This window comes from Kogia breviceps, chromosome 14 (assembly GCF_026419965.1).
Source record: "Kogia breviceps isolate mKogBre1 chromosome 14, mKogBre1 haplotype 1, whole genome shotgun sequence".
Classification (NCBI taxonomy): Eukaryota; Metazoa; Chordata; class Mammalia; order Artiodactyla; family Physeteridae; genus Kogia; species Kogia breviceps.
Window position 1 is genome coordinate 3,514,430 of NC_081323.1, and position 26,906 is coordinate 3,541,335.

Genomic DNA, 26,906 nt, shown 5'->3' on the forward strand with positions numbered 1-26,906 from the left:
TGTGTGTAGGACAGGGATAAAGAAGTAGGTCTGAGCCAGCATGGAAATAAGTATGATTTTCCTATTTGGATCTAGGGAGCATCTGAATTCAGTCTTCCAGCAGCAGCCCATGAAAACATGACGAGCGCACACACTGAGAAAGAAGGCGGCGAGGAAGATCCCCACTGGGACCACATGTGCCTACATCCTTTGTCGAAGGCTCTAGAGAAGCCCTGTCCACACCTGGGTTGAACTACCTCCACCCGCTGAGCCTTCGTTTCATAACCTGGTGAGTGGGGCGACACGAACCTCATGCATCCCTAGTGAGAAGCAAAGGGGACAACACATATGAGTGATGCTGTCACATCATCCTCCAACTCCATCCCCAGCCCTGCTCCTCCCCTCTGCCCGAACATCTGGGATAAATCCCAGCATCCTCTGTTCAACTCTGAGGGGTTTTTTTTTTTTTAATTATTATTGCTGACAGTCTCCGTGTCCATCCACCTGGTGAGCCAGAGACCCCGCAATAGGAAAGCATGACACATAGCACTGTCCCCATATTGATTCAGGCAAAGCCAGAATGAGGCAGGGAGGAAATTCAGAGGCCTTCAAGGTCTCCCCGAAGCAGATCTGGGTATCCTAAGGGGCCACTCTGGGAACTGTCAACCCCAAGTGGTCAGAAGCTGACCAGCCTCTCTTCAAAGCCCATTGGCATGCGTCTCCCACCTCCCCCGCACCGGGCAGCTGCCCAGGGAGCTGGGCACAGGCTGGACCAGGGCAGGAGCCGTTCCTTAGTATTCACCAAGTCGCCCTGGGCCTTCTCAGCAAAGTGGCTGGAATACAAAGGCCCCAGTCTGCATGTACAAACTCCGCTTAGGTACGATAAGCTTCACTAAAGCAGCAAGGGAGCAAAAAATACAGCCCAAGGTGGACTCCCACCAGGCTCGGCCACTTAGGGAGAATGGGCAGGTCCCTCCCTCTAGACAGGTCAACACACACTCAAAGGCAGCATCTCAGGTCATCATTGCAATCTCTCCCTCCATTGTTGACACTCTTTAGAGGCTCTCAGTAAGCCCTGAAAGAGGCTGGCCGTCCATTGTTTGGCGCTAATGGATGCTGTGTTCAGAATCTCAGAGTCAGCACCCCTGGGTTCCTTCCGTAATTTACAGCTAGCCGCTGTTGTTCTGGACACTTTGGGAATCCCTAAGTGCTCCATGATTTGACCTCCATTTAATTCTATTTTGTGCGAGTACCAAAGCCTTCAAAGCATTTCTCTCTCCATATGACCTTCCAAATAGCCTAGCACACTGTTTGCCCTCATCCCAAATAAATGCACAGGTACTCAAGTTTAGAGCGGATGGTTACAGGATGGGGCTAAGTGCATGAGTTCATTTAACCCTCCCCAAATCAAAGCAAAATAGACACCCTCTATGAGGCTGATCTCGTGATCGTGCCCATTTTCTAGATAGAAATTGAGTTCAAGAGGTTAAGGTGAAAATGCCTGAGCCAAAAATCCTCAGTCAATAAGGTATTCATGTGAAAACGTTCACAAAGTAACATGAGGTTAAAACGCAGGACACAGTGTAAACAGCATGATTCCAATTTTGTTTATGGAATCTATACTTACACACATGCAAAGAGGGAAAAACACTGTAACGGGCTCAACCAGGATGCCACCAGCGTTCCTCTCTGGGCTGTGGGGTTATGTCTGATGCTGTTTTTATTTTCATATCTTACCTACATCCTAGCGGGGAGCTGTGGGCAGTAGGTGGCTCTGCCCTCACCTCTCTGGGGCTCAGTTTCCTCATCTGTAAAATGGGGGTAAAAATAGCACCTGCCTCAAAGAGCTGTTTGAAGACTAAAGGGTTAACTCACAAAGCATGTGTTGGACGGCACCGGGCATGTGGTCCAAGAATGTTCATTGCTAGTAGCAGCAGCATCTGTCATTGCCTACCTTCCCCCTCCGAGTGAGGTCACAGAGACCCATGACAGTCTCACAACCGAGCTACCAGTACAGGCCTTCGGCAAGGGACAGTCAAAATCATCATCGGGCAGTTGGCCAGATGCTATTTATAAGCCAACGCTCACTCCGAGCGAGCACAGACAAGGACACCTCCGAAGCCGAACCACGTGTGACCTTCTGGATTCTCACCCAATTCTATTTATTACGATTCCAGTCCAGCGGCCCCGCTGGGTCAGTGCTTGCAAGGCCTTTGTTCCTCAGACTCGGTCTCACAGCGCTCACTTCCTTACTGAATGCCTTGCCCTGGGTACTTTTAAGTTTTTCCCGCAAGTTCAATGGAGGCGACCCTTCCAATAAAACTTCCTTCCCGACATTGAAACAAAGACGTGGTGTTGACTACATTGTAGCTTTGCTCAGAACGTGAATAGCAAAATGAAAATCAAGGTTGAATCCCTCAGCTCCATCCTTTCCTGTAAAATCAACGTAGCAGAAGGAGGTGCTTTGACTGAGATCAAATTGACATCATAGGGGTACGCTAAGCCTCACTGATGAAACGTTCCCTTGGCAGTGGGGCAAGACCAGCCTTCGAGCAAGAGGCTCTGGCTGGGGAGTGGGGAATCGGGGTGAGGAGCGGGAATGGGGAGTTTCCTGGTTCATCAACACTACCTACTCACAGCGTCACTTTCATAGAATCACTGTTCTCTCTAGAAAATGAGAGACTTAGACAAGGGCTCTCCAAGCCTCTTCCAGGTTTAAATCCAGTCATTCCTGTGGAACTAAATTCCTGGTAAGAAATTTATCAGAGATTTGCAAGACAGATAATAGACAAGCTAAAATTTAAATGAAAAAAGTAAAGAAGAAGAACCAGGAAAAGACTGAAAGAGGAATAAGGATGAAAGGAACAAACTTCCCTCTTATCAAAACATATCACACCATGATGATAATTAAAACAACGTGGTTTTGTTGCGAGAATAGACAGATTTCAGTGGGACAAGATGAAAAATCCAAATACCGACCTCAAATCACATGGATTTGATATATTTACAGAGAAGGACCATGAAATTCAGGGGGAAGCGGGATGGCTCAGTACACGGAGTTACAACAATTGGTGGCAAAACTGGAATAAAAGCAGGATGGCGTCCCTCACATTTACATCAAGATAAACTCCAGATTTACGAAAGCTTTAAACATAAAAAGAAAATGACAGCATAGAAAAAGTAAAAGGAAACATTTATTTTAAAAAATTTTTTTTATTGAGGTCATATTGATTTATAGCATCATATCAGTTTTACCTGTATAACATTATATTTCTACTAAAAGAAAACATGTAAAAAATAAGCTTGGACTACAGAAGCCTTTTCTAACAATGACATGACACCCAGAAGCCACAAAAGAAAGATTTTGATACATTCACCCTACATAAAAATGAAAATTTCTGTATGACGAAAATCACTGTAAGTCAAAAGACTGTCATCAAATGAAGAAAAAATATTTGCAAATCATATCTCAGACACACAGCTAAACTCCCTAACATATGAAATAGAAGAAAGAAAAAAACGGTAGAGAAGTGAGCAAAGTAAAAATCATCCCTGTTGACAATCAGAGGACGATTCCAGCAGGAGAGAGACAAGGTTTCCACCAGGACACATATGAGGCCACATGGAAAGTACAAAGGATCCCTCACATGAATGAATCCTGCTTTCCTACCAAGACGTCGCCACCCAACTTGTTCTCCCAGCTCCTCAGCAAAGACCACTGAGATACCCCACAGTGGAAGGCTGTTCTTGACAATATCCAGTCCTGGGCCTCACTTCCTCATTCCTTCTATTATCATCCATCTCATGCCCCAAACCCTGTACGAAGCCCCTCCCAGTCCTCCTGGCCGGGATGCTACCAAGGCATCCCAGAGGGTGGACACCCTCCCGCATGCACCCTCCTGCAACCAAACTAGCTTATCTGACTGCAGGACCATCACCGCTGACCTTTGATGGCTAGGCTTTGGCGATACGACAGATGGCAAATAATCAGTTAAATATGGATAGTCCTGGCAGCACTGGAGACCCTTCTGGGTCCAAAAGGCAGGGGCTCTGGGGATGGTGAACTGAAGATGGTCCCCTTGCCTGGGGTCCCTGAATCTGAAACTCCACAACATGATGCTTCAGTGACCCAGTGAAGAAGGATTTACTAGCAGGACGATGAGGAGAAGGAAGACACTTCCTGCTTGGACCTCAGACTTCTGTGTACATCACACGGTCTCCACATAACCCCTAAGGTCTCTGTCTCCTCGGCACATACTGACTGCACCCTGGGGAGGCACCAGGACTCGGGGGGCATGAGGTAGGTGCACTTGGCTTTCATGGAGCTGACAGTCCAGTGGGTAAGAGAGAGAAAGCCAGAGAGGACCCCAACTCAGACACCAACAGTTGGTTCTGGGTGTCCCGAAGGACCAGGAACATGCTGGGGCCGTGTGAAGACAGGCTGCTTGGTCTAGGATGGGAAGGAAGAGCAGAAGTCCACCGGGGAAGACCTGTGTGTATACAAGTTGCAGGGGGTGGAACCCATCAGAGTTCCAGTGCAGGTTACAGCATGTGTCAAGGTCCTGAGGTTGGAAGGATCGCCACACCATCATGAGGCCAGAGGGGCAGAGAGGGGCCGGAGCAGGCAGGCCGGACAGGTACAGTGAGGAGTTTGGGTGCTTTTAGTCTTACAAGTCATGGGCAACCCCTGAGAAATTTTAAGCAAGATCAGAACATAGGGGGTGGGGGGGGCGGGGATTGGGATACTGCCATAATGAGATTTGAGGTTTAAAAAGATCACTCCAATTACCCACCAGAAACTCCATTAGGTGGGCCTACCGGAGGAAGCAGCGGTGGGTCAGGATGCAGGGATATTGCAGGGATGCAGGGTGAGAAGGCAAAAGGCCGAGTCAGGTTGATTCCCAGGTTTCTGGCTTTAGTGGCCGGGGGGGCGCAGCGTCATACCCTGGGAACACTGCAGGAGGATGAGGAATTGCAGGCTTGGGCCCCTTTCTGAGCCTCGGTTTCCCCTAGTGTCAAGTCAGGGGGCTGGGCTACTGCGGGCCTTTCCCCCTTGTCTCACCAGCCAAGTCTGGACTCCAAACCAATCCACACAGCATCCCAGTATCCAAACGAATCACATAAGAGGAGAGAGGGGACAGAGCCCACACAGCCTGGCCTGCCCCTCAATTCCAAGCAGGCCCCTCGGGGATCCCCACGATATTCTGACCGATCCTCAGACAAGTGTGGAAAAAACACAGGACTCAATCTTGCCAGGCCCTGCTGCCTCTGTCACGTTCCACTATTTGACAAACCATCTTTCTCCTGAGTCATCCTCCCTAGCTGGCCTCAGACATGACCTTCAGGCCATCTGGCCTCCTGGCCATTCCAGCAACTGCAAGGACAGACACCAGGGACTGAGCCCCCTCCTGCTAGGGAGCGACCCCCCAGGGCAGCCCTGCCACGGGCTGCAAGGGGAAGGGCTCTCCCCCCAGGGAGTTAATGTCTCTGCCCTCAGCCCCGGCAAACCCACATGGCAATTACCCTGGCACAATGATAAGCCCACTCCCTGTAGAAAAGTTGGCTCTTAAGACGTGCATTTAAAAATACCCATGAGGCGGTGTGGGTATATATAGAGAGAATGAAGCCAGGCACCTCAGCCCACACAGAATGCAAATATGTGCCTTGAAATCTATGTTGTATCCTAAATAGAGGCCTGAGATATGAACACCACCAAATAATAGAAATTAGTGTTCAGAACAAGCGTGGCGTCACCCAGCCCGAGGCTCTCAGAACCAAGGCTCGCATCCTACGATGCTCCGCTTGCATCCTGGTCCTGATCACCTCCAGACAGCTCCAGTAACGAAGCTGCCCCCAGTCTCACAGTTAGAGAAGAGAGCTTCATCATTATTTATTTATCCAGCATTTAATCATCACCCCCATCATGTTCCAAAAAGGTGGTAAGCTGGCTTACAGAAATGCCTACAGCAATCTAAAAAAGAAAAAGAGATAAAACTAGAGGAGGAAAGAAAATACATGATTTTGGCTTAAATACACAAAACACGTACTATATTCTGTGCAAAGACTGGAGGTTTGAAATGAAGTTGGATGGCGGGCTTCCTAGCAACCCTGGTGAAGACAGAAACAAAATCAGACACAACATTCTCAGAATCTGAAAAATGAAGCAAACCAGGCTTCTCTGGTACTAAGAATAACGTCTTCCTGTGGCTTCTCCCAAAGTGGATGTTCAAGGCTGAGCAGGCATGTTCTCTATGCTATCCCACCAGGGAGTTGGGGAGGGGCTCACATGGCCCCAAATGACCCCCAAACTTCCACTCCATCAACTCCCAGTTCCCTGACCCTGCCTTCCACTTGTCTTCTGCAAATCTGTCAAGAACCCTTCCTGTACCATTTTCGTTATATTAGTCATATATGTACAATCAGCTACAGGATAGTTTATATCTTAAGTCAACTCACCTTTTGTACCTACATAAATGTATCTGTTAAAGAAACTTTACACCTCTGCTTTAATAAGAAAGTCAGAATCCATTTCCAGAAATGTTAAATGGCCACAAAATAACTACAATGGAAACAAGTCAATATAATTCTATTCTGGCAGGCACTGTACCCTTGCAGGGCTCCGTGTCTGAGGCTGTTCTCTGCTTGCTAGAAAAGAGAAATCAACCAGCATCCAGGGTCAAAGACACACCAGCCACAAACTAAAATTTTCTCCTTGATCTACAACCAGAAAACTGAAAGAGAATTCAAAGAGAACAGCCATCTGACCATGGGATCCCGTGACCGTCAAAGCCCCATCTGAGTTATATCAGAAACAGCGGCAGGGCATCTGGGACCACTGCCCACCAGGCAAGCGTGTGTAGCCAGTGGCAAAGAGGTAAAGGATCTGTCCCAGGTACCATGCACTCCACCCTCTTCCCTTTAGGGTGAAGTGCCACAGTGTTTCTCTCCGCACTAAATAGTTTGTAGCATATTGGAAATTTTAAAACAGGTCCTATTCCACAGAGAATGTGAAACGCACTGCTGGAAAATCATCTCTGACACCTGCTGGGGGCTGCGTCCATGCTCTGGGAAATGGATCCTGCCATCAGCTTCAGTACATTTCAGTTCCAGTAAAGTTCACGAGTCTGAATCCATCTGACACTGCAAACAGGGCTCATGCGTTCCCTGGCAAACACTTCCTGGATCCTGGCTTTCCTCTCCTTAGTTCGCTAGCCTTTTCTTTAATTCTCTGCTAGTCCACATTTTAAATCTATTACAAAACATTATCATCATCATCATCAAATCAGCCCCATTTACACAGCAATTACCATGTGCCAGACACTGACACTGTTCCAGACCTTTAAATATAACTAACTCATTTAATCTCCCCAACAACCCTTAAGACAGGTACTACTATTACTCTCATTTTACCGATAAGGAGACTGTGGCACTGAGGGATAAAATAAAGTTGGCCGAGGTCACTGGGCTAATGAGTGGTAGGGAGTCAGGACCACATGACCTCCAGAACCACGACCCTGACCTCTCAGCTCATCCCCTTTCAGTCTCATTCACAGCATGACGCTGCACCTACGAACCTGACACCTTGCACGGCACGAGCTGGCATCCCTGCCCTTGAGGCCGGCACCTTATGAATTCAGAGGCAAAACGCACAGGAAAAGTTAGGCATAGGGTGTAGCCCACACCTCATGCCGTGTGAATGATACAGCCCCTCGCACCATGGTTCAACAGCCCGTGTGTTCCTTCCTTCATTCATTCAGCCAACACATAACCCCGAGGGACCCTATGGGGTCTTCTCGGGACAGATCCCTCCCCCATATCCTCTGCTTTAGCTCCTCTCTGAAGCACCCAGATAATAGCATCTGATGCACATTTCTTGAGCTGTTTTTCAGGTGCTAAAACCACCACCAAATGGAAGAAATGAACTACTTGATGATCTTGAGCACATAGCCCCCAGACCTCCTGGCACCCAAGGATAATGTTAACCCCTGTGACACTGCCCTGTAACCTCACCATCAACCAGTCAGAGAATTGTGCACGAGCTGATCACACACCCTGGGACCCCCTCTTTCAACTGGCCTTTAAACACGCTTTGCTGAAACCCACTGGGGAGTTGGGGCTTTTCGTGCACTAGCTGCCCTGAACTCCTTGCCTGCTGCCTGCAATAAATGCTGTGCTCTCCTTCACCACACCCCGGTGTCAGCGGATTGGCTTTACCGCGCTCGGGCAAGAGGACCTGAGTTTGGTTTGGTAACAAACAGACAGTCATTGGTGGCCTCCCTCCCAAGAGCGGAGGGGACAACAGGCAGGGTCCTCACCCTTGTGAAGGGCACATTCTGGCTGGTGCAAACACAACTCATCAGCAGACAAAAGCACCCCACAGAATGTGGGTGGGGGAACCTACCTTAAATGGGATGGTTAGAGGGGAGGTGACATTTAACCCAAGACCCCCAAAATAACAGGGACAGTGACAAGACGGGGGCAATGTCCTTAGTGAAGGGACAGGAGGAGAAACCATGGGAAATAATCTGACAAATTCAAGGAATGTGAAAAAGGGCGAACAGGTAGTGTATATATGTCCATGCTACTCTCTCACTTCATCCCAGCTTACCCTTCCCCCTCCCCGTGTCCTCAAGTCCATTCTCTACGTCTGCGTCTTTATTCCTGTCCTGTCCCTAGGTTCTTCAGAACCATTTTTTTTTTTAGATTCCATATATATGTGTTAGCATACGGTATTTGTTTTTCTCTTTCTGACTTACTTCACTCTGTATGACAGACTCTAGGTCCATCCACCTCACTACAGATAACTCAATTTCGCTTCTTTTTATGGCTGAGTAATATTCCATTGTATATATGTGCCACATCTTCAGCTCGGTGCTTTGTGACCACCCAGAGGGGTGGGATAGGGAGGGTGGGAGGGAGACGCAAGAGGGAGGGGATATGGGGATATACGTATGCATAGAGCTGATTCACTTTGTTGTACAGCAGAAACTAACACAACACTGGAAAGCAATTATACTCCAAGAAAGATGTTTAAAAAAAAAAAAAAGAAAGGAGAAAGGGGCTGGAAGGCTGTGCGTAGCAGGGAGAGAAACAACAAAAGAAAACACTTAGGTGGTACCAACCGTGAGCCTGAAGGTGTGCTCAGCCTCTCACCCTTGACTTGTCCATCCTCAGAACGACCTATGAGGTGGGTACTTTCAGCATCACCTGTTCACAGAGGAGGAAACTAAGAAAGGAGGCCACACAGCCAGCACGCAGGGAGCCAGGTCCAAACCCAGGCGGTCCGAGGCTCCGACTCCACACTTCGGACCACGACCACACAGCCGGCGCTCCCCGGGATGGAGGATGCGGTGGCCGAGGGAGGCGTGTCTCGGAGGCCATGCTTGGAAGCGGGGCTGCGACAGGATCTATCTGCAGTTTGAGAGCCTCCCGGGCTCTCCCAGAGGTGAGGGTGGAGCAGGGAGACCGCCAGAAGCCAAATGAGGGCGGGTGGGCACAGGACGGTGGCAGAGGGGCCACAAAGGGGACTGAGGTGGAGTTGGCGGGTCAAGATTTCGTACAACAGGGGTCCTGGCTGCACAGGCAGGATCTGGAGAGCTGGGCGGAGCGATGAGGACGTTCCAGCCGAGGCGTGGAGGCTGGACACGGGGGCCAAGCCGGGTTCGGTGGCCTTGCGTCGGGCAGCTGGTTTCAGTGGCAGATACTTTCACCCACCCACCCATCCACCCATTCAACATTTCAGAGCCCGACTGGGGCTGGGCATGATGTGACAGCAGGGCAGCAGATGCTACGCTCCAGACGCCCCCCACCCAGGGAAGGAGTCCTGCAGGAGAGGTCGCGGAGGCAAAACTATACAAACGTACGACAGGAAGGACCTCAGAGGTCCAAAAGCCCTTCCATCGCCTGATTCTGCTGACGTACTTCCCAGGACGGTGAACTCCTTTCTCACCATCAGCCAAAGGGAGGACCACAGATAACACAGACAGCTCCCATCTCCAGGCACAGCATACTGGGCCCCCTGTGCCTGCCCCCAGACCACGCGTGACGAGAAGCTTCTGCAAGTGCCCTCAGCACAAAGGCCAGCTCCAGACCAGGACAGCCTGAGGCACAATCTGTGATGTAGGCAACCCGGCCCAAGTGTGCTCTGCTGCTTCATTTTTGAAGCCGAAAAGGTCAACCATGGCACTGGAGGAAAGGCTGCAACGTGAAAAAGAGACAGGAAAAAGCAACACCCCAGAGGAAAGAGATGAGTCAGGAAGCGGATGATTTAATTTAAAAGCACAAGCTCCAATGAGAATTCTCAGAGCGGAAGCGTGTGCTCAGAGGGAATTGAAAGCTGCCTGCTGTAGCCTCCCTGTAAGGGCCCAGGGCCACCCTCTGGAACCAGGAGGGACAAATTTCCCCCTTTCTTTCCAGGGTTGCTATTCCTTCAGTCTGTTCTAGAATAAACAGCCACAGTCCCTCTCGGTGTTCTTGCAAATTCCAGTCTGCCAAAGGCCTCCAGAAAACACAGCATCTCAAAGCAAACTCAACCTTGAGCAGAGGGTCAAGCTAGATCCTAAGCTCCATTACTGTATACATTCTCCATCTATCAGCTGCTCGCTCAGAAAGATCCAGGCACAGATACGAGGGTGATAAGGTGATTTTAGGGGGCTCACGGACCCAGCGCAAAGCAACAGAAGCTAGTCCCTTTTCAATTCCCCTCTACTCTTCCAGAGAACAGTACGGGAGAGTCTTAAGTTTGGTGCTAAGATGATTCTGATGTCCCTCTACCCTTGCAGATCTTGGTGTTTTAACCAGTACAGAGGGTCTTCTGGGTCAGAGACCTTGGTGCGAGATCACGTCTAGTTTGAACTAAATGTTATTTTATAGTCATTGTTTTACTTTTACGGTTACCTTTTATTAAAAGCAAGTGGTTTTCCACTTGAAGTCGCAGCAAAAGATTTCCTTTTAAAAAGAGTTTTCGGTAAAAATAAATAGACTTTCTTTTAATAAAAATTAAAAGAAAATATTCAGCCAAGTACCCTAAAGGTGGCAGACAAGTGAGTCGGGAGGGGGCTCATCAGAGAACGTGCTGTGTGTCTATCTGCCACATCCGCAATGCAGAGCTGCTGCCCAGCCCTTTACCGGACGCCAGGCTCAGGCCACCAGGTGCCATCTGCTGTGGCCACGTGGATGTCCCACTGACACCTCAAGCTCAACGTGGCCCAAATGAACTTCTCTCCCCCATAACCTGCTCTACCCAGGGCCGTCCCCTCCAAGGCCAGGAAGGGAATTCCGTCCTCCTGATTCTCAGGACAAAAGCTGAGGGTCACCCTCGGCCCTCACGGCCCCTCCCATCCTGGTTCTCTCCCTTGGCCCATCCCAATGGCTCCGCCTTCTACCTGCGCCCGCCACCCCTGCCATGGTCAGTCACCGCCGCCTCTGCCTGGATCGCAGCAGTGACCTCGGAACTGGCCCGACTCCCTGACCCTTGCCTGCCCTCACACAGTGGCCTGGGGGTCCCCGAAATCCTATGTCCCATCTCAAGTCTCTGGGTTTCAAACCCTCCCATGGCTCCTGGCACACCGGGCACAAAACCCGAAGTCCTGGCGGCCCCTCCTACGACCTTGCCGGCTCTCTCCTGCTGCTCCTGGACCCCCGGGGGCTCCCACAGGGGGCCTTTGCCCGGACGGTTCCTGCCCCCCTGCCCCCGATATCCAATGGTTCATTTCTTCACTGCCCTCCGGTTCTGGCTCCAATGTCACCTCCTCAGTGATGCCCACCCTGATTCAAACACTCAGCTGTCTCCTGCCCACCTCACGTAGGCTCCTGTCCCCCCCCTCCCTCCCCTGCCCATTTCCCACAACATCTATTACCAGCGCGGGGTGATTCCCTACCGGTGATGGGTACTGGCTATTGCCGCCCCTCCCCCATCAGATGCAGGCTCCCAGGGACCAGCTAACATGCCTGCTCTGCTCGCCGACGTCCCGAGAGCCAGAACAGTGCCCACGCCCTGGGGCAGTACACATTGGTTTAGGTCAACGAAGAGGCTAGATTCCCACCCACGGCTACTCCCGGTGGGGCCTGGGCAGTGAGCTTTGTGAATCTAAGCCGGGGACTTGAAGTTTAGCAGCATGAAACTTCTTGTCGTCTCAGCCTCCCAAGCGATCTGCTGGGATATGTGTTTGACTCTTGGACTCCTGAGTACGCCAGTCACACTGTTAATGCTTTTATCAATTCCACCGTCTACCCAGTTGCTAACCTGCCAAGTTAAGGCAAACAGTGATGTTGCAGGACTCAGGATAGAGCCCCGCGGCGTTCCTCTAGAGACCCGGGGTCATCGCGATTACAGTTATCCAAGTGTCTTACCATTTTTTGGAACATACAGAAAAGTAGAAAAAAATAGTAAAATGAACAATTATACATACACCACCGAGACTCCACAATTGTTGACATCTTGCTGCATTTCCTTCGTGTGGTGTGTGCGTGTCTGATCTCCACCCAGACAGCTGCCTCACGGGAAAAATCACAGGTCAGCAAACTTTTGCTGCAACAGGGCAGACAGTAAATATTCTCAGCCGGGTGGGCCTACGATCCCCCCGTGTCAGGTACCCCCGTTTGCAAGCTCACGTGAATTACTCGCTGGGAGACGCGGACCTGGCCAGTCTATCTCCAAGCCCCGAGGCCGAGCACTTGGTTACCCTCCCCAGAGGGAGTGAGTAGCCAGGCCTGAGGGTGGTCAGCAGAGCCCAGAAGGGAGCGGAAGGCTCCCCACCCTTCCCTGCTCTCCCCACCACACTGGTGGGGAAGAATGCGGGCTTGGGGGTCAATGGGCTCAAGATCGGGGTGAGGGGCAACTTCCGTACACTTCAAACCTCAGTTTGCCCATCTGTCAAATGGCGGCAACGGTAGGACCTGCCTTCCAGGCCCTAGCGAGGACCAGGGAGATGTGCAGAGAGCCGGCGCGCGCTGTGTGCTCACCCGTGGCAGCTGCTGGGAAGACACAGGTGAGGTGTTTTATGTCCCAGGGTGAAATTGAACAATTCTGGATTCCTACTGTGCTACTTACTCGGACCAGAAGCCGTGCGGGAAAAAGAAGGAAGGAAAACGGAGAGATGGGAAGGGGAGGAAGGAAGGAAAGGAGACGGTCCTAGGGCCTGGTGGCAGCGACTCCCGGGGCCCACGGTGGGCGCCTGATCCCACACACCCCTACGCCGTGCTTCCCCCTCGGCGTGAGAGCCCTGAGCCTCGACTCCCGGCCACCCTTGCCTTCCGGGAGAAGAGCCCTCCAGCTGGGTACTAATTCCACCCACCTCTTTGTCCCCAGTCAGGTTCTAGGAGCTTCTCCCTGCAGTGTCACAGGCCCTGAGCTTATGGGATTCTTCTGTTAACAACACAGGGGTGCGACCGCAGTAGGGAGCTTGTGTGTCAGGGAAGAACGGACACGTCTTTAAGCCGAGCTCCAGGAAGGAACTTTACACCAGTGCCAGTAAGACAGCCCGAAAGAGACATGAACCAGCGGCGTGATCGTGTCCCAGGGACTAACTGTAACAGCGACGGAGCTGCGTGTGTGTCCACGCACGTGCCCTACACACCCAGAGCAACTGAGCTCTAAACACCCATCATGAGGCACACACGAAAAAGACAAGACGAGCGCTCGGCCCTATTACTGTTCCTAACGTGCTAATATGATTTCTGAACTTGCAGAGAAGTGTTAAGACTATATAATGAACACCCCTAGGTTCAGCAATTGTTCATATTTTGCTCTACGTGTTCCATATACTTACTCACACATACTTCCCTTACAGGCCGTGGGCACTATGGAACCACCTCAAAGTAAGTGGTCTAAAATTGTGACACTTCACCTCTCAACAGTTCAGCCTTATCCCCCTGACGTAACGTCACATCTAACCAACTAATTCCCTGGATCATCTAATACTCAGCGCTTTTGTGAAATAAAGTTTTTCTGTAAACTTTCATTTCTTTTCCGATCAAGTTCATCTTCAACCACGTGGACAGGATACAAACCAATAGAAATCTCCTGCTCTGCTATCTGAACATTTTCTAAATTGGCTCTAGAATTAGGCCTTTTCTCCCCACTCTAATTATTGACTGACCTTCACTGTGATTCTACATCAGTGATTCTAAGAGCGGTCCGGACCACCAGCATCACCTGGGAATACGCTAGAAATGCAAATTCTCCCACCCACCCCAGACCTGCAGAATCAGAAACTCTGCAGGTGGGGCTTCGATGGCTGGTGTGACAAGCCCTGCCCCCCTCCCCGGGGAGATTCTGATGCAGGTTCTCAAACCCTGGACCACTGCTCTCTGCCCTCTGAGCCCACAGCTGGAAGAATACTCTCCCTCCTTCCCCTCCAGGTGCTTAAGCCAGCCAGCCAGCCAGGCTGGGAAATTAGCACAGAAATAAAATAAACGGTTAGATTTTATTTTGCATGTATCTTTTGAAGTTAATGGGTATTACCTTAACCTCCCACCTAAGTAACAACAATGGAATATGCTCAGGCAAAGATTATTTCTGCCCCACAAAAAACAGACTGCAGAACAGAGTAAGCTCTGCAAGTAGATGGGATTCTGCTGTGACATGTCAAATTATGTCAAGAAGCAATGAAGAAAGGGAGCTAAAAATAGCACCACAAGGCTGAGCAGAAAGGACTCTGGTTCATCAACTCCAGGACCAGAAAGAAAAACAGCCTCTGGCCACTCCTTAGGTCCCAGGAGGCCCTGGACAGGAGAAGCTGGGCTGCTCTGTCCATATACCTGTGCCCTCATGCCCACAGCTCCATGGGTACAAAGAGAAGGGCCCCAGGGGAGGCAGGAGTCAGCAGGTTGCTCTGAGGATGATGCTTTATAGTCTAAAAATAGAATGTTCTGCACTTGCAAGGTACGAGCAGTCACCCCACGACTAAAGCTATTGCCTTATGTAACAACAATGTAATTAACAATCCCACAAGTCACAGGCTGCAGAGTCAATCATACTGACTCAGGGCTCAATTGACTGGTAACCAAAGAGTTAATGCCAAAATAATAATAGTACAGGGGAGAAAAAAGTCTATATCTATTCCATGTGGACAGAGAACTACAAGCTGCCAAGCTACCCATGGGTGTGGCTCTGGAGGGAAGGTCATTTATGGTAAAGAAACTGCATTTTTATAAGGGCTTCTTCTTTTAGCTCGCCTGGTAAAAGTTGTGAAATTAAACAGCAGTAAATTTGCAGTGTGTCTTACTGGGAATATTTGCTTCTCAGAGAGTCACACCTAGATGACAGCTGACATGATGGCTCTGGGACAACTGTTCCCTTCTCTCCTTAATCAAACAATATACCCTTGATGATTTCTGAATGAACTTCAAACATGGTGTTTTTTAATGATTTCTTATGCTTAGATCTTTGTAAGTGGTTACCATCATTATGAATTTGCATGAATCCGTAATTCATCCTCACAGTATAATGTGCCAAGGACATCCCACAAAAGGACCGCTAACTTACCATCTTTGCTCCCCACCTAAGAAAAAAAGCAAGCATTTCAGGGGAGGGGATTTGGCGTTCAGACAACTGCCGTCTCCTGAAGAACTTAGGATACAGATCACCGTTTCCCTCTGAGGCCAAAAACTTGCAGCTTAGAAAGACACAATCGGGGACCAATTTTGCTTTCAAGACGTTCCCACGACCCGTGTTACCACTCAGAATTAGTTTCCCCATTTCCCTCTTTGGCCCCAACTTCAGATAGCCAACCTCACTGGCAAACCATTTTTCAGAACCCCAAATCCAAAAACTATGCTAAATGCAAACTCACAGAAAAGCAAAATGTACTCTCCTCCTCACGCCCCGCCTCCCAAGCAGGGATTCTGTGGTGGAGATTCCCGAAGTGTAATGCCTCCTGATTGTGCAATCTTTTTCCCTGATGCTAAATGAAGGTTTAAACCTCCACTGCTGGAAAGCTCCCCTACTTTGAATTTTGACAAAACCTGGCTTCAGAATAGGACCCCATGCGGTCAAAATGCACATCAACGACAATCTATTATTTCCTGGAAATCAGCTTACAAGCTGGAGATGAAAAGGCATCCAGGTGGAAGTTTTACTTTTAGCCCAGAAGTAAGAGGTTAAAATAGCGTTCCTGTGGAAACAAAAGACTCTTTTTCTGGTCTCTGTGGCTGAAGGGCAGGGCTGCTGGCTAACCCTGGCCCCGACCCACCAGACACATAAAAACGACCCATCTGTGGGGAGAAGGGCACACCCATCTCTCACCCCAGACTCCCGACCTGGCCATCTGATTCATGGCAGGGCGGGGCAGCCTTCCCCCTCGGCTGGCCCTGGTGCTGTTCACTTTTGCGAAGTCTCTGCCTGCTTAAGAGGCCTCCCCTACAAAAGGCGCCTGCACCCCTCCCTCCTTCGGAGGTGTCTGGGGGGGGGGATCCCACTCACCTTCTGGTCAAAGAATAGTTCTGAATCAAGGTCCTCATCCTCCCAGGGAACTGTCTCCCTGCAGGCGCCTGGATCCTGTCTCTCCAAACCACCCTCGGAGGCAGCGATTGGCAAACAGCCCTGCATCGCTCCGGACTAGCTCAGCTCCCTGAAGAAAGCTCCAACCCGGAGCAGCACTGCAATTGTCAGGACGCGCCTGTCTGCCTTTGGGGGCTGAACACCATTATTATCTGTACACGTTTCTCAATACAGACGTTGCAGGAGTGCAGGTGGGGACGGGGTGAGGAGAGCGGCCCAGGGCCTGAGGAGTCAGCTCGGGGACCAGGACCCCGCTGCTCTGCTCAGTGCCCGCGATTTGTTCCCCAGCGCTGCCAGGGCACTGCCCGGGCCAGCAGCTGGCCAGAGTCTGGCAGAAGTCCCCAGAACCAAAGCCCTAAGCCCCACATTCAAAACCCACTGTGCCAGCAACTTCTCCTGGCCTCAGGCGGGGTCCATCGATTAGAGGGGTGCTCTCCTCTACCCCCACTGCTGCCACGCTGACCTTGAGAGGGTACCTCGGCCCTGCACAGTCATGAGATGACTGCTGCAGGCTTAGGTCAGGGAGGCAGCCCAGAGCCAAGCTTGCAGGGACCACGGCAGGAGAATGGGACTCTGACCTCCAACCTTGGTCAAAAGGTGCTGGAGGCAGGGACCCTCACCGCACCTTCTATTCCAGGCCCGGGAGGCTCAGCTGAAGGCCCAACACCTACTCCATCTAGACCTCTATGGCTGGCTTAGGGGTGACCGCCCAGCGAGGAGGGGCCCAGAGCAGGGTTCCTCAGCCTCAGCGCCGTTGGCATCGGGGGCCCGTACCGCGCCTCGTAGGACGTTCAGCAGCACCCCCGATCTCACCCCGTGAGATGCCAGAAGCCCCCGGCCCCAACTCTGACAACCAAGGTGTCTCCAGACATTGCAATGTCCCCTGGAGGGGGAAGAACCGTCCCTGGTTGGGATTTCTAATCTAGAGAAAGGCAGCTTGGGTCTGAATCCTGCTCTCACCACCTTATGACGATGTCAACTTGGGAAAGCGAGGACTCCTCTGAACCTCAGTGTTCTCCCCTGCAAAGGGGGTAATAAGGCTGTCAAGCATTTAGGCCACGGGGCCGGGAGCTGACTAGTGAAGGAAGGTCTTGCTATTGAGTCAGTTTCCCTGAACACCCAGGGGAGCCCAGACCCTTCCTGCTGGTGGAGAAAAACCCAGGTGTTGGGGGCCGGACTCTGGAGCAAGGCTGACCCGGGCCTGAGTTCTGTGTCCAGCACACTGCAGCCAGGGCTTCACGCCCCACTCTGTACCTCCGTTTCCCCAAGTGTACAGCATGGATCCCCCTCCCCAGGGCTGGTGTGAGATGGGGTAAGCAAAGTGCTTATCACACAGTAAAGGCTCCAACCAAGAGCTGTGGGGGCGGGGGTGGGGAAGAGGGGTGCAATCCCCAGAGCAGGGCTCAGAGGAGAGTCGGGCCCCCTCACACAGCCCCGGAGCAAGCACACAAATGCGGAACATTTTTCAGGAGTTATCCACATTTGGGGTCTCTCTGGAAACCTCTAATTCCAGCAGCCGCGGAGAGGCTGCTTCAGCCTTTCAGAAAAGAGGCCTTGCCCCGCTAATGGCACCTCTCTGCTATCCCGCCGGGGAGGGGCCAGCCCGATGTGCTTACAGCTGAAGTGGGCAGCCAATTTCTGCCCCTTTTCAGGGTCAGGAAAACCGAGGACTGGCATCTCGGCTGAAGGCACAGGACGGAAACATAAACGGGTTCCTCTCCCTCGACTCACGTGCAAAGTAGCTCTGCAGGCAGCGCCGGGCTGCCAGGCGGGGGGAATGGCCGGGCCCCCTTTGCCAGGCCCGGTCTCACCCTCACTCATGACGGTCCTGAGGGCGGGCACGTCTATGATCCCTCCGTCTGGTGGGGAGACTGAGGCTCCAAGAGGTAAAATGAGCTCCCAAGGCCACATGTTAAGAGGTGGCGCAGAAGCCACTTCTGTCTGACCCGGGCCTGGGTGTGGCCCTCCGCGGCTCCGAGGTGCCAACATCCAGGGTCCCTGAGTCACCGCCCAGCTCAGGGGCAGTCCCAAGGGAGCGCCAAGCAAGGGCAGGTACCAGGCCTGCTCCCGGGAGCTCCCAAGCCAGCTGAGCACCTGCCACATGCTGAGCCCCAGAACCCGGCTGTGAGCAGTGACCCCAGGCCAAGTCACTGAGCCAGACGAGGTTAACGGCAAAAACACTGCTTAGCCTGGTGCCAGGCTCCCAGGAGGCGTTCAGCGCCCCTGGGACCAGCTCTCACGAGGACGACTGATCATCACATTCCTCCCGTCTGTGCTCCAGAAGCCGGGTCTTCCGATACCAGGTCTTACTGAATCCTCACAAGAGGCCATGGAGGGAGGGATTGCATCCCCACTGCACAGATGGGGAAACTGAGACCCCAAGAGGCTCAGGTGGGAGGGAGACCCCAACCCAGTCTCAGGACACTCCTGCCACAATGGCACATAAACCATGAGAGGATGACCGATGAGTTAGGATTATCCCAGAAGGAAGCCCCCGAAGCTCCAAGCTTATTTAAATCCACAAACCATATTGATTCAGACGCTGGGGAGAAACCAGTGAAACGAGGCGCGCTCCTGTCCCCGGACACCTCACAATTCTCTGGGACAGACCCCACGATCCACTGGCAACTCCTCTGGGCTCTGCCTTCAGGATCTCTCTCAATCCCGTCCCCTCCTCGCCACCCCCATCAACACCAGCCCAGACTAAGCCACGCCCATCTCTCCCCGGGAAGCCCACCCACTGTCTCCCCGCTTCCCTGTGAGCCGCCCCGGGGTCCGCCCACCAAAGGTCAGACGCAGCGGACTTGCCGAACCCTCCCGGAGAGTGTGGGTCGGGGTGGGTTTACCCGCCTCGTGGATGAGGGATGGGGATGTGAGGATAGAGGGAGCGGCCGGGGGCTGCACCGAGGGCGGGGCTGCACCGAGGGCAGGGCTGCACCGAGGGCGGGGCTGCACCGAGGGCGGGGCTGCGCCAGGGGAAGCCAGGAGCAGCGGGGAGGGGCCGACGGCAATGCTCACGGTTACCTTCTCGTCCCGTGTGCAGAGCACGGGCAGAGTCCTGTTTACTCTCACACCCCAGAAGGGTGCAATATCACTCTCCCTGATGTCCAGGTGGGGAAACTGAGGCTCCGAGCAGGCACGTGCAGCCTGAGGTCACGGTTAGCTCGCCGCAGAGCGCTCTGTGACGACTGCCTTCCCGGGACGACGGGGACCCGCACACAGGGCACCTCCTTCACAGCCCCACGTGTCCACGAGGCACGGGCCTTCCTATCATCCCCGAACTAGAGACGGGAAACTGCGGCTCAGAGAGGCGACGGGCCGAGGCCCGCGGTGATGAAGCGGGGCTGGGGGGCACCCAGGTGTTGTGGCTCTAGCGCAGGGCTTCTCAGCCCCCGCGCTGCAGACGCCGCGGCCCGGCCAGTCTCTGCCGTGGGGGATGCCCCGGGCACCGCGGGACGTTTAGCAGCATCGCTGGTCTCTGCCCTCTAGAGGCCAAGAGAACTTCCTCCCAGCTGTGCCACCAAAATGTCTGCAGACACTGCCAGAACCACCCCCAGTGCAGAACCGCTGCTCTGGATGGAAGAACACAGGGACATCTGGATGTGGGTTGTACGGCTTTTGCCTCTAACCGGGGGTCCGAGACTTATTTTTCCCTGGAAAATGCACAATAAAAGGAGCATTGCTGGCCCCTGAAACAACATCCCTTCTCTTTGTCCACGCAGCACAGACACTACACCGTGGGCGCTGCCCTGGCCACGGCAGCCAGTGACGCCTGCCTGACCCCGCCCCAGAACGAGGTCACTCGCGCGAGCTGTGGTCACTGCCGCAGGCATCTAGGCTTCCTCGCGGCGGAATTTCTGGAAGCATTTCTAGCTGGGGTCTGATGGATCACATTTTAGAATGAAGGACACACGCTTTAGGCCCACGGCTGTTACCGAGAGGCCGGGCTGGGGACACAGGTATGTGAAGCTCTCCATGCAGAGGGCGGGGGCTTTGAGACACTGGACAGGGTGGGTCTTGCCCAAAGTGGGCGGCCACCACTTGGCCATCTGTTCTTCCACTTTTGCAAAGTGAGAACTCCTCCAGGCATGGCTTTAGGCCACGGAAACAGAGCCGTGAACCAAATGGAGGAACAACCTTGTCCTCATGAGAGGCTCATTGTGGCAGCTCAGCATTGCCTGGAGCTCTGAGGTTTTCAAGCCACGCCACAAGTCCAGATGTTGGTGTGAAATCCCCCAACTGTTAAATGCTCATTCAATTACACACACACACACACACACACACACACACACACACACACACACACACACCGTTCAAGCCAAACCAACCACATCTACAGGCTTAACTTGGCCCCTGGGCTGCCTGTTTGGACCTTGGGCTTCTATCCTTCCTTTCCACCAGATTCAGAGAAAAGCAGGGCTGGGCTGCCTCCCTGGGCTGCCTCTAGACTCTGTGGCTTTCAACCAGGCTTGAGAGAGAAAGGAGAAGGCATCACAACTTAGGGGGAACTGTGACTTACTTTTGACCTTCCCTGGCGAGGAGGGGGAGAGCACACTGGGTGCTCTGCCTGCAGCCCTAGGGGGCAGAGACAGCCTCTGTCCCCATTTTACAGATGTGGGAAGTGAGGCTCAGAGAGTTCCAGCCACCAGGCTGAGCTCGCACAGCGAGCCAACGAGAGAGGCAGAACTTGAGGACACGTGGCTTCTAACAAAGCTTAAGCTTCTGTGGCTCAGCTGAACTGTCTATCTCTCTTGGTACGTCGTCTCCTGAGTTGCCCACCAGGAAGGAGCTCACTTTGGGAGAACCTGGTCGGGTATGGAAGAAGGATCCTCCATGGGGAGGGAGGATGTGTGTCTCTGATGGGGGACAGCTTTGTGTTCCCCGAGAACGAATCAGAACGGCCACTGAGCAAGGGGCTGTACCACCTCCACGAAACGAACAAGCCCCACTAGGACTTAGGAGAGAGCCTGACATTCCCAGCACACACTTGCGGCCAGCTCAGCAGAACCCACTGGTTATTTCCAGCCGGTAATTAAGCAGATGATCCCGACTCTGAAGCAAGAGCAGAGGGTCTACATGATTCATGCAAAGCTCACTTTCCCAAGACACACTCTTGGTCAGACTTACAGGGAATCCGCTGCTGAGAGGATGAAGTGTGCACGGCTGCTTGGCAGGGAGGCCAGCTCTGTGCTCACATCTCCTTTGGTCTATGAGACTAAACCCCAGAGACAGGTGACCTGCTGAGTCAACATGAGATTGGGATTCTACCTGGACGTTCAGGACAGATGGGAAGGTGAGAGATTCACTGTATTTGACCGGGCACTAAGCACTTCCAGGCTCTCTCCTCATCCCGAGCTGATCTTCTATCTCATTTCCCACTCCTCAAGGGGAAGTGGTGAAATCAAACACCTTTGTGTATTATTACTAGGAGCACTGTAAGATCAGCACACCCCCCCAGAATGGCAATTCTGCACTATTTTTCAAGAGGCACAGAACATTGAACTTCTTCATGTCTCAGAATCTATCCTGAAGAAAGAACCCTAAACACAGAGAACGCCGCATGCATGAAGGCTCTGCTGCTTTATTAGCAATCAGGCTGAAAAATTTGAAGCAAATTATCCAACAGAAGGAGGACCATTTAAGCAAATCTCACGAAAGTGGGTATTCCACTGAAACACTGCTTATGCCTGCAATTTTGGAAACTAAACTTCCATGTGGACTACTTGAAATAAATCCTTCTATCTGATGACAAAAAAAAAAGAAAGCAAAGTGAACCAGGTGCAAAGTAAGCGTGTTATGCTCTCAGGGTCGGAGGTAAGAGCAGGCACGTTAGGCGCGTGTGAGGCTGAGAACATTTGAAGCGACCAGGAGAAGCCTCGGTCCAGGCTCTGATGGTTCCCAGAAGGACACTCACTGTCCTCTGATGAATCAGGGCAGAAGGTTTCACAGGGGAGGTCAGATTCTGGGAGCTGACTTGTGAAAGATGGCATCCTGGCATCCACACGGCTGGCAGAAGATGTTTGCTGCTTCCAGCAAGCGGTGCACGAGGCCTGGATGAAGGGCTTAACGAGTGTGGGAGACTGGGATATACGTGAAGATGGGCAAGCGGCTCTTTGGCCTTGGCCAAGGCTGGGGAAACGGCTAAGGCACGGTCGTGACTTCCGTGATTCCTGCCATCGATGAGGAGCCAGAACCCTGGGACCAGGAGAGAGGTGTCTGAAGGCTGGGGAGGGGGGCTAGAGGTCAAGGCTGAGATCCGATGGAGCGTGAGACCATGCCTGGTTCTGGGATCCAGGCTGGGTCAGCGAGGAAACCGTGAAAGGAAAGGGCTGTGGGACAAGAAGGAGGGGGGCTGGGGTACACAATCACGTGGAGGTTGAGGGCAGGCACAGCTGTATAGAGTGCTGGCTGCTTGATTTCGTTCTGGAGGAAGAGCCATTCTAAGGGTACGGCAACAAAGCCGGGCAACCGAAGGAAACCGAAGAGAGGGACTGACAAGTGATCTCTCCCTCTCTCAAAACGCAAAGCTCTTTAGCATCACTCCTTTGGTGGATCTTTCACTTCCTTGCCTTCTTTTTACGAGGGAAGCTTACTGTTTTTCTTATCCATCCGCTTATTATTTATCCATCAGCCACCATTTTCCCAGGCTCCTAAATAAAGCGTTTCCTTAATAAAAAAGAATCTACAATGAAGTGGGATTTTTCTCACCTGAGCGTTTAGGAAAGGAAGAAACACAAGCATTTGTCAATAATTCACGCTCCAGAGGAAGGTGGATGTTTCACCAGGCATCGCGTAATCGCGGACACTCTCCGGCTGATGGATTTGGTGAATGTAAAACAGAATCCTGATGCGGAATTCCTCCGTTAAAAGTAAAAACAAAACAAAACCCAGACCGGTTCTGTGTCGATCCTTTCAAGCATTATATGATTCTTTCCGTGACCCTGTTCGTAAGTGTTTTCAACTCTGTTGTACAAAGGAAGCAACCTGAGAAGCGCAGGGGCCTCCCCGAGGCCACACCGCTGGGAAGTGCCGAGAGCCTGGGGCAGCTGGGCCCTCCCACCCCCGACGCTGAGCCTGGCACCGTGTGAGGCCTCAGGGGTCCCCGAGCTGTGAAGGTCCTCACAACCTTTACCGAGTTGAGCCGACAATCTATGCACCAGCTCTACGGAACAGCTTTCGCTAAGCACGGATGAACTGAAAGGTTTTCAGTCTCACGTGAAAACGAAGAAAGGGTTAAGGTGAGGCGCTTGAGGCTGCCAACAGGTACGGTCTCACCACCCATGCACCCATGATCTCGTGTCTCCGAATCAGTGGTCCTGATGTCTTTATGCTGCTGTCTGTCTGTCCCACCCAGCTACTCAAGCAGGAAGTCTGGAGCCGTCCTTGACTCCTCCTCCCTCCCTGTAGTGGGTTCAGGGGTGTCCCCCGCAAATTCATGTCTACCCAGAACCTCAGAATGAGACCTTACTTAGACATAGGGTCTTTGCAGATGTAATTAATTAAAATGAGACCGCCCTGGTGGGTCCTAAATCCAATGACTGGTGTCCTTATAAAAGGAGGTGAGGACACAGGAAGAAGCCATGTGAAGACGGAGGCAGAGATTCGTGATGGAGCCGCAAGTCAGGGACGCCAGGAGCCCCAGGAGCTCGAAGAGGCAGGAAGGACCGTCCCCCAGAGCCTGCAGGGGGAGCCTGGCCCTGCCCACACCTGGATTTCAGATTTCTGGCCTCCTGGGCTGTAAGACAAATACGATTCTGTTGTTTTAAGCGCCCCAGTTTGTGCTTATTGTGGAGGAAACTCAGGCTCTCCTTCACCCACCCTGTTAATTCCATCATCAAGTCACGTGACATTTACTCTTAAATTACTCAGTTACTCCAGGTCCCTCCACCCCACTCCCTACCTCCAGCTCAGGACCAGGGCCCCAGAGCCTCCTGCCTGGGTGTCTGCAAAGCAGCCCCCTTCCCTCCACCAGCTGCACCCTCCAGCCCCTTTGGCACCAGGGGGATCTCTTTTTTCTTTCTTTCTTTTTTTTTTTTTTTTTTTTTTTGTGGTACGCAGGCGGGCCTCTCACCGCTGTGGCCTCTCCCGTTGCGGGGCACAGGCTCCGGACGTGCAGGCTCAGCGGCCACGGCTCACGGGCCCAGCCGCTCCGCGGCACGTGGGATCTTCCCGGACCGGGGCTCGAACCCGCGTCCCCTGCATCGGCAGGCGGACTCTCGACCACCGCACCACCAGGGAAGCCCAGGGGGATCTCTTGAAAATGCAAATCTAATCAGCTCACTCCTCTACTTTGCATCCTTCTACTTCTTCCCCCCCGTTTTTAGAATAAAATACAGATTCCTTCGCGCAGCTACGAAGCCCCATGATGTGGTCTCACCTGCTTCTCCGCATCATCTCACCTTCCTGCCCTCAGACACACTGGCCTTTGCCTTCGTGGAAACACACTGCCGGCTCCCGCTGGGGACCCTTGCACACCGGGTCCTCTCTACCTGAATACTCTCCACCTGCCCCTTCTCTCCCTCCTCATCTGGGAATGTTACTCCTCCTGTGGGTCTCAGGGTATAGGCAGCTTCCTTGGGGGAAGCCACCTCCACCCCTGCCCCTGCCCCAGGCTCGGTCAAGGCTCCCTGCCAAGTGCCCACCCGATCCTGGCTTCTGCACACACTCCCATCTGTCATTTCTTGTTCTGTGTCCATCTCTCCCTCTAGACTATGATCCCCCTGTGGGCAGAACTATTTCCTGGTTACCCCCAGGTAACCCCAGGGTCTTGCACAGAGGCTGGCACATAGTAGGTCCCCAATAGATGGAGGTAAGTGCATGAATGAATGAATGGTCCACAGATGCACCTGGAAAGTCCCTGGAGTTCCAGGTTTACGTCTCCACATGATCTCCTAGCAGTGCTGATTTCCTTTTGTGGGTTCACGAGAGACGGATCCAATCCAAAGGCATCCAACTGGAAAGCAATGGGTCCACCGCAAGCAGGACTATTGCCAGCAGGCACCTTGTGAACTAGTAAAGCCAGGGCAGACTTGGTTTTCTGCACCATCCAACTGCCAAGGCCAGTCGTGCATACAGGTCAGATTTCCATCTGATTAGACATCCTGAGAACTCTCACTGAGAGGCAGGTCTGTCACTGCATGGCCAGCCTGACGTCCGAGGGAGCTGAGGCCACAAGCACGTAGGAAATTACATGTATTGGCATCTTTGGCCACAGAAAGAGTGCCCTATGGGAGGCCAAGCTGGACCAGTTTCCAACACGGTTAAGAAGATTGGACCAAATGTATTCACGGACACATGTTGCAGTCATGGCAGTCAAAGAACCAAGTCCTCAAATGAGGATCCTGGCAATTACCCATGGAGCATTATGACAGAAACGACCACTTGGATTTGTCCCTACTACAGGGAATAACTGTGGAGTCACACACCTCACAACATAGCAATATAAGAACAGCCCAGTTGGAAATGACCACTTCCTCTGGCTGAAACGTCCTTAAATCAGAGTAAAGTCATGGTACTTGGGTGAGCTCTTCTGCCAGTTATGCCGTCAGCCCAATTTTCCTCTCACTATCAGGTAATAAGAAGCTTTGTAAACTTGGACAAGCCATTGTCTGCTTTAAAATTCTGAAATTTGAAATTAGAAAAATGAGAAACCACAGCATGAAGAGATCCGGTCAAACAGACATTCAGGAAGCCCCATCCTCTTCCTCATCCTTCAGAATTTTGAAAAAGTAATAAGTAAGGGCAAACAGAAAGTGTTTTCCAGAAGTGAAGTGATTTCCTTCGCTGGTCTCCTGATTTCCCTTTTCTATAATTTTCACAGACAAAGGTAATGACTACCATAGAATTTCCCTGTTTTTTTAAAAAAATTGACTAAATTAGAGATGTTTCATAAAACAACTCACTTTCTGGCTCTCCAGGAAAACGCTGTCCTTACTGTGAATATGCAGTGCTTATATATGACTAACATTTGTATGAAATCCAGAGTATGGAAAGGGAGTGATAGAAAATATTATTTAAGGAGTTTGCCAGCTGACTGCTCTCACCCCTGAGAGAGTGGTGAGGGGAGAACAGGAGGAGCAGGAACATACTGACAGTTGAAGGACTCTCTGATGGCCAGATGACAGATTAGAGGGTGGAGTAGCTCCAGCCACAGAGTGAGTTTGTATCAACGGGCTCCTCTTTCCCACAGGTAAATCGAGAAGACTGAAAGACCCCAAGATAGGGAGTGTCTTCCCCAAGTGAAAGACAGCAGCCCTTTGAAAGTGGGGGGCCAAGGGGGAAACTCAAGAGAAATCCATCTTGGAAACTCCAGGCTTTCAGCTACTGAGGTCTAGCGTGCAGGGGAGAGTTGGAGGAAACCCCTTCAAGGCATCACAGACCTTCACTGAGTGTTAGACAACTGCCACCCAAGTTTGGGAGAGACCAG

The 26,906-nt window shown here is 52.1% G+C and overlaps 1 protein-coding gene across 5 annotated transcripts in view; it reads right to left on the reverse strand.

The window, feature by feature from the left end:
* PHACTR3 (phosphatase and actin regulator 3) overlaps positions 1 to 26,906 on the reverse strand; it is a 229,521-nt gene that overhangs the window by 134,100 nt on the left and 68,515 nt on the right. Inside the window, exon 1 of one of the 5 annotated variants that reach the window (XM_067012634.1) lies at positions 16,403 to 16,468. The exons of the other annotated variants lie outside the window; for them this stretch is intronic. The gene's annotated coding sequence lies outside the window, so the exon portion shown is untranslated. Of the gene's footprint in view, positions 1 to 16,402; positions 16,469 to 26,906 lie in introns of those variants that run through there. 5 annotated transcript variants of the gene reach the window in all.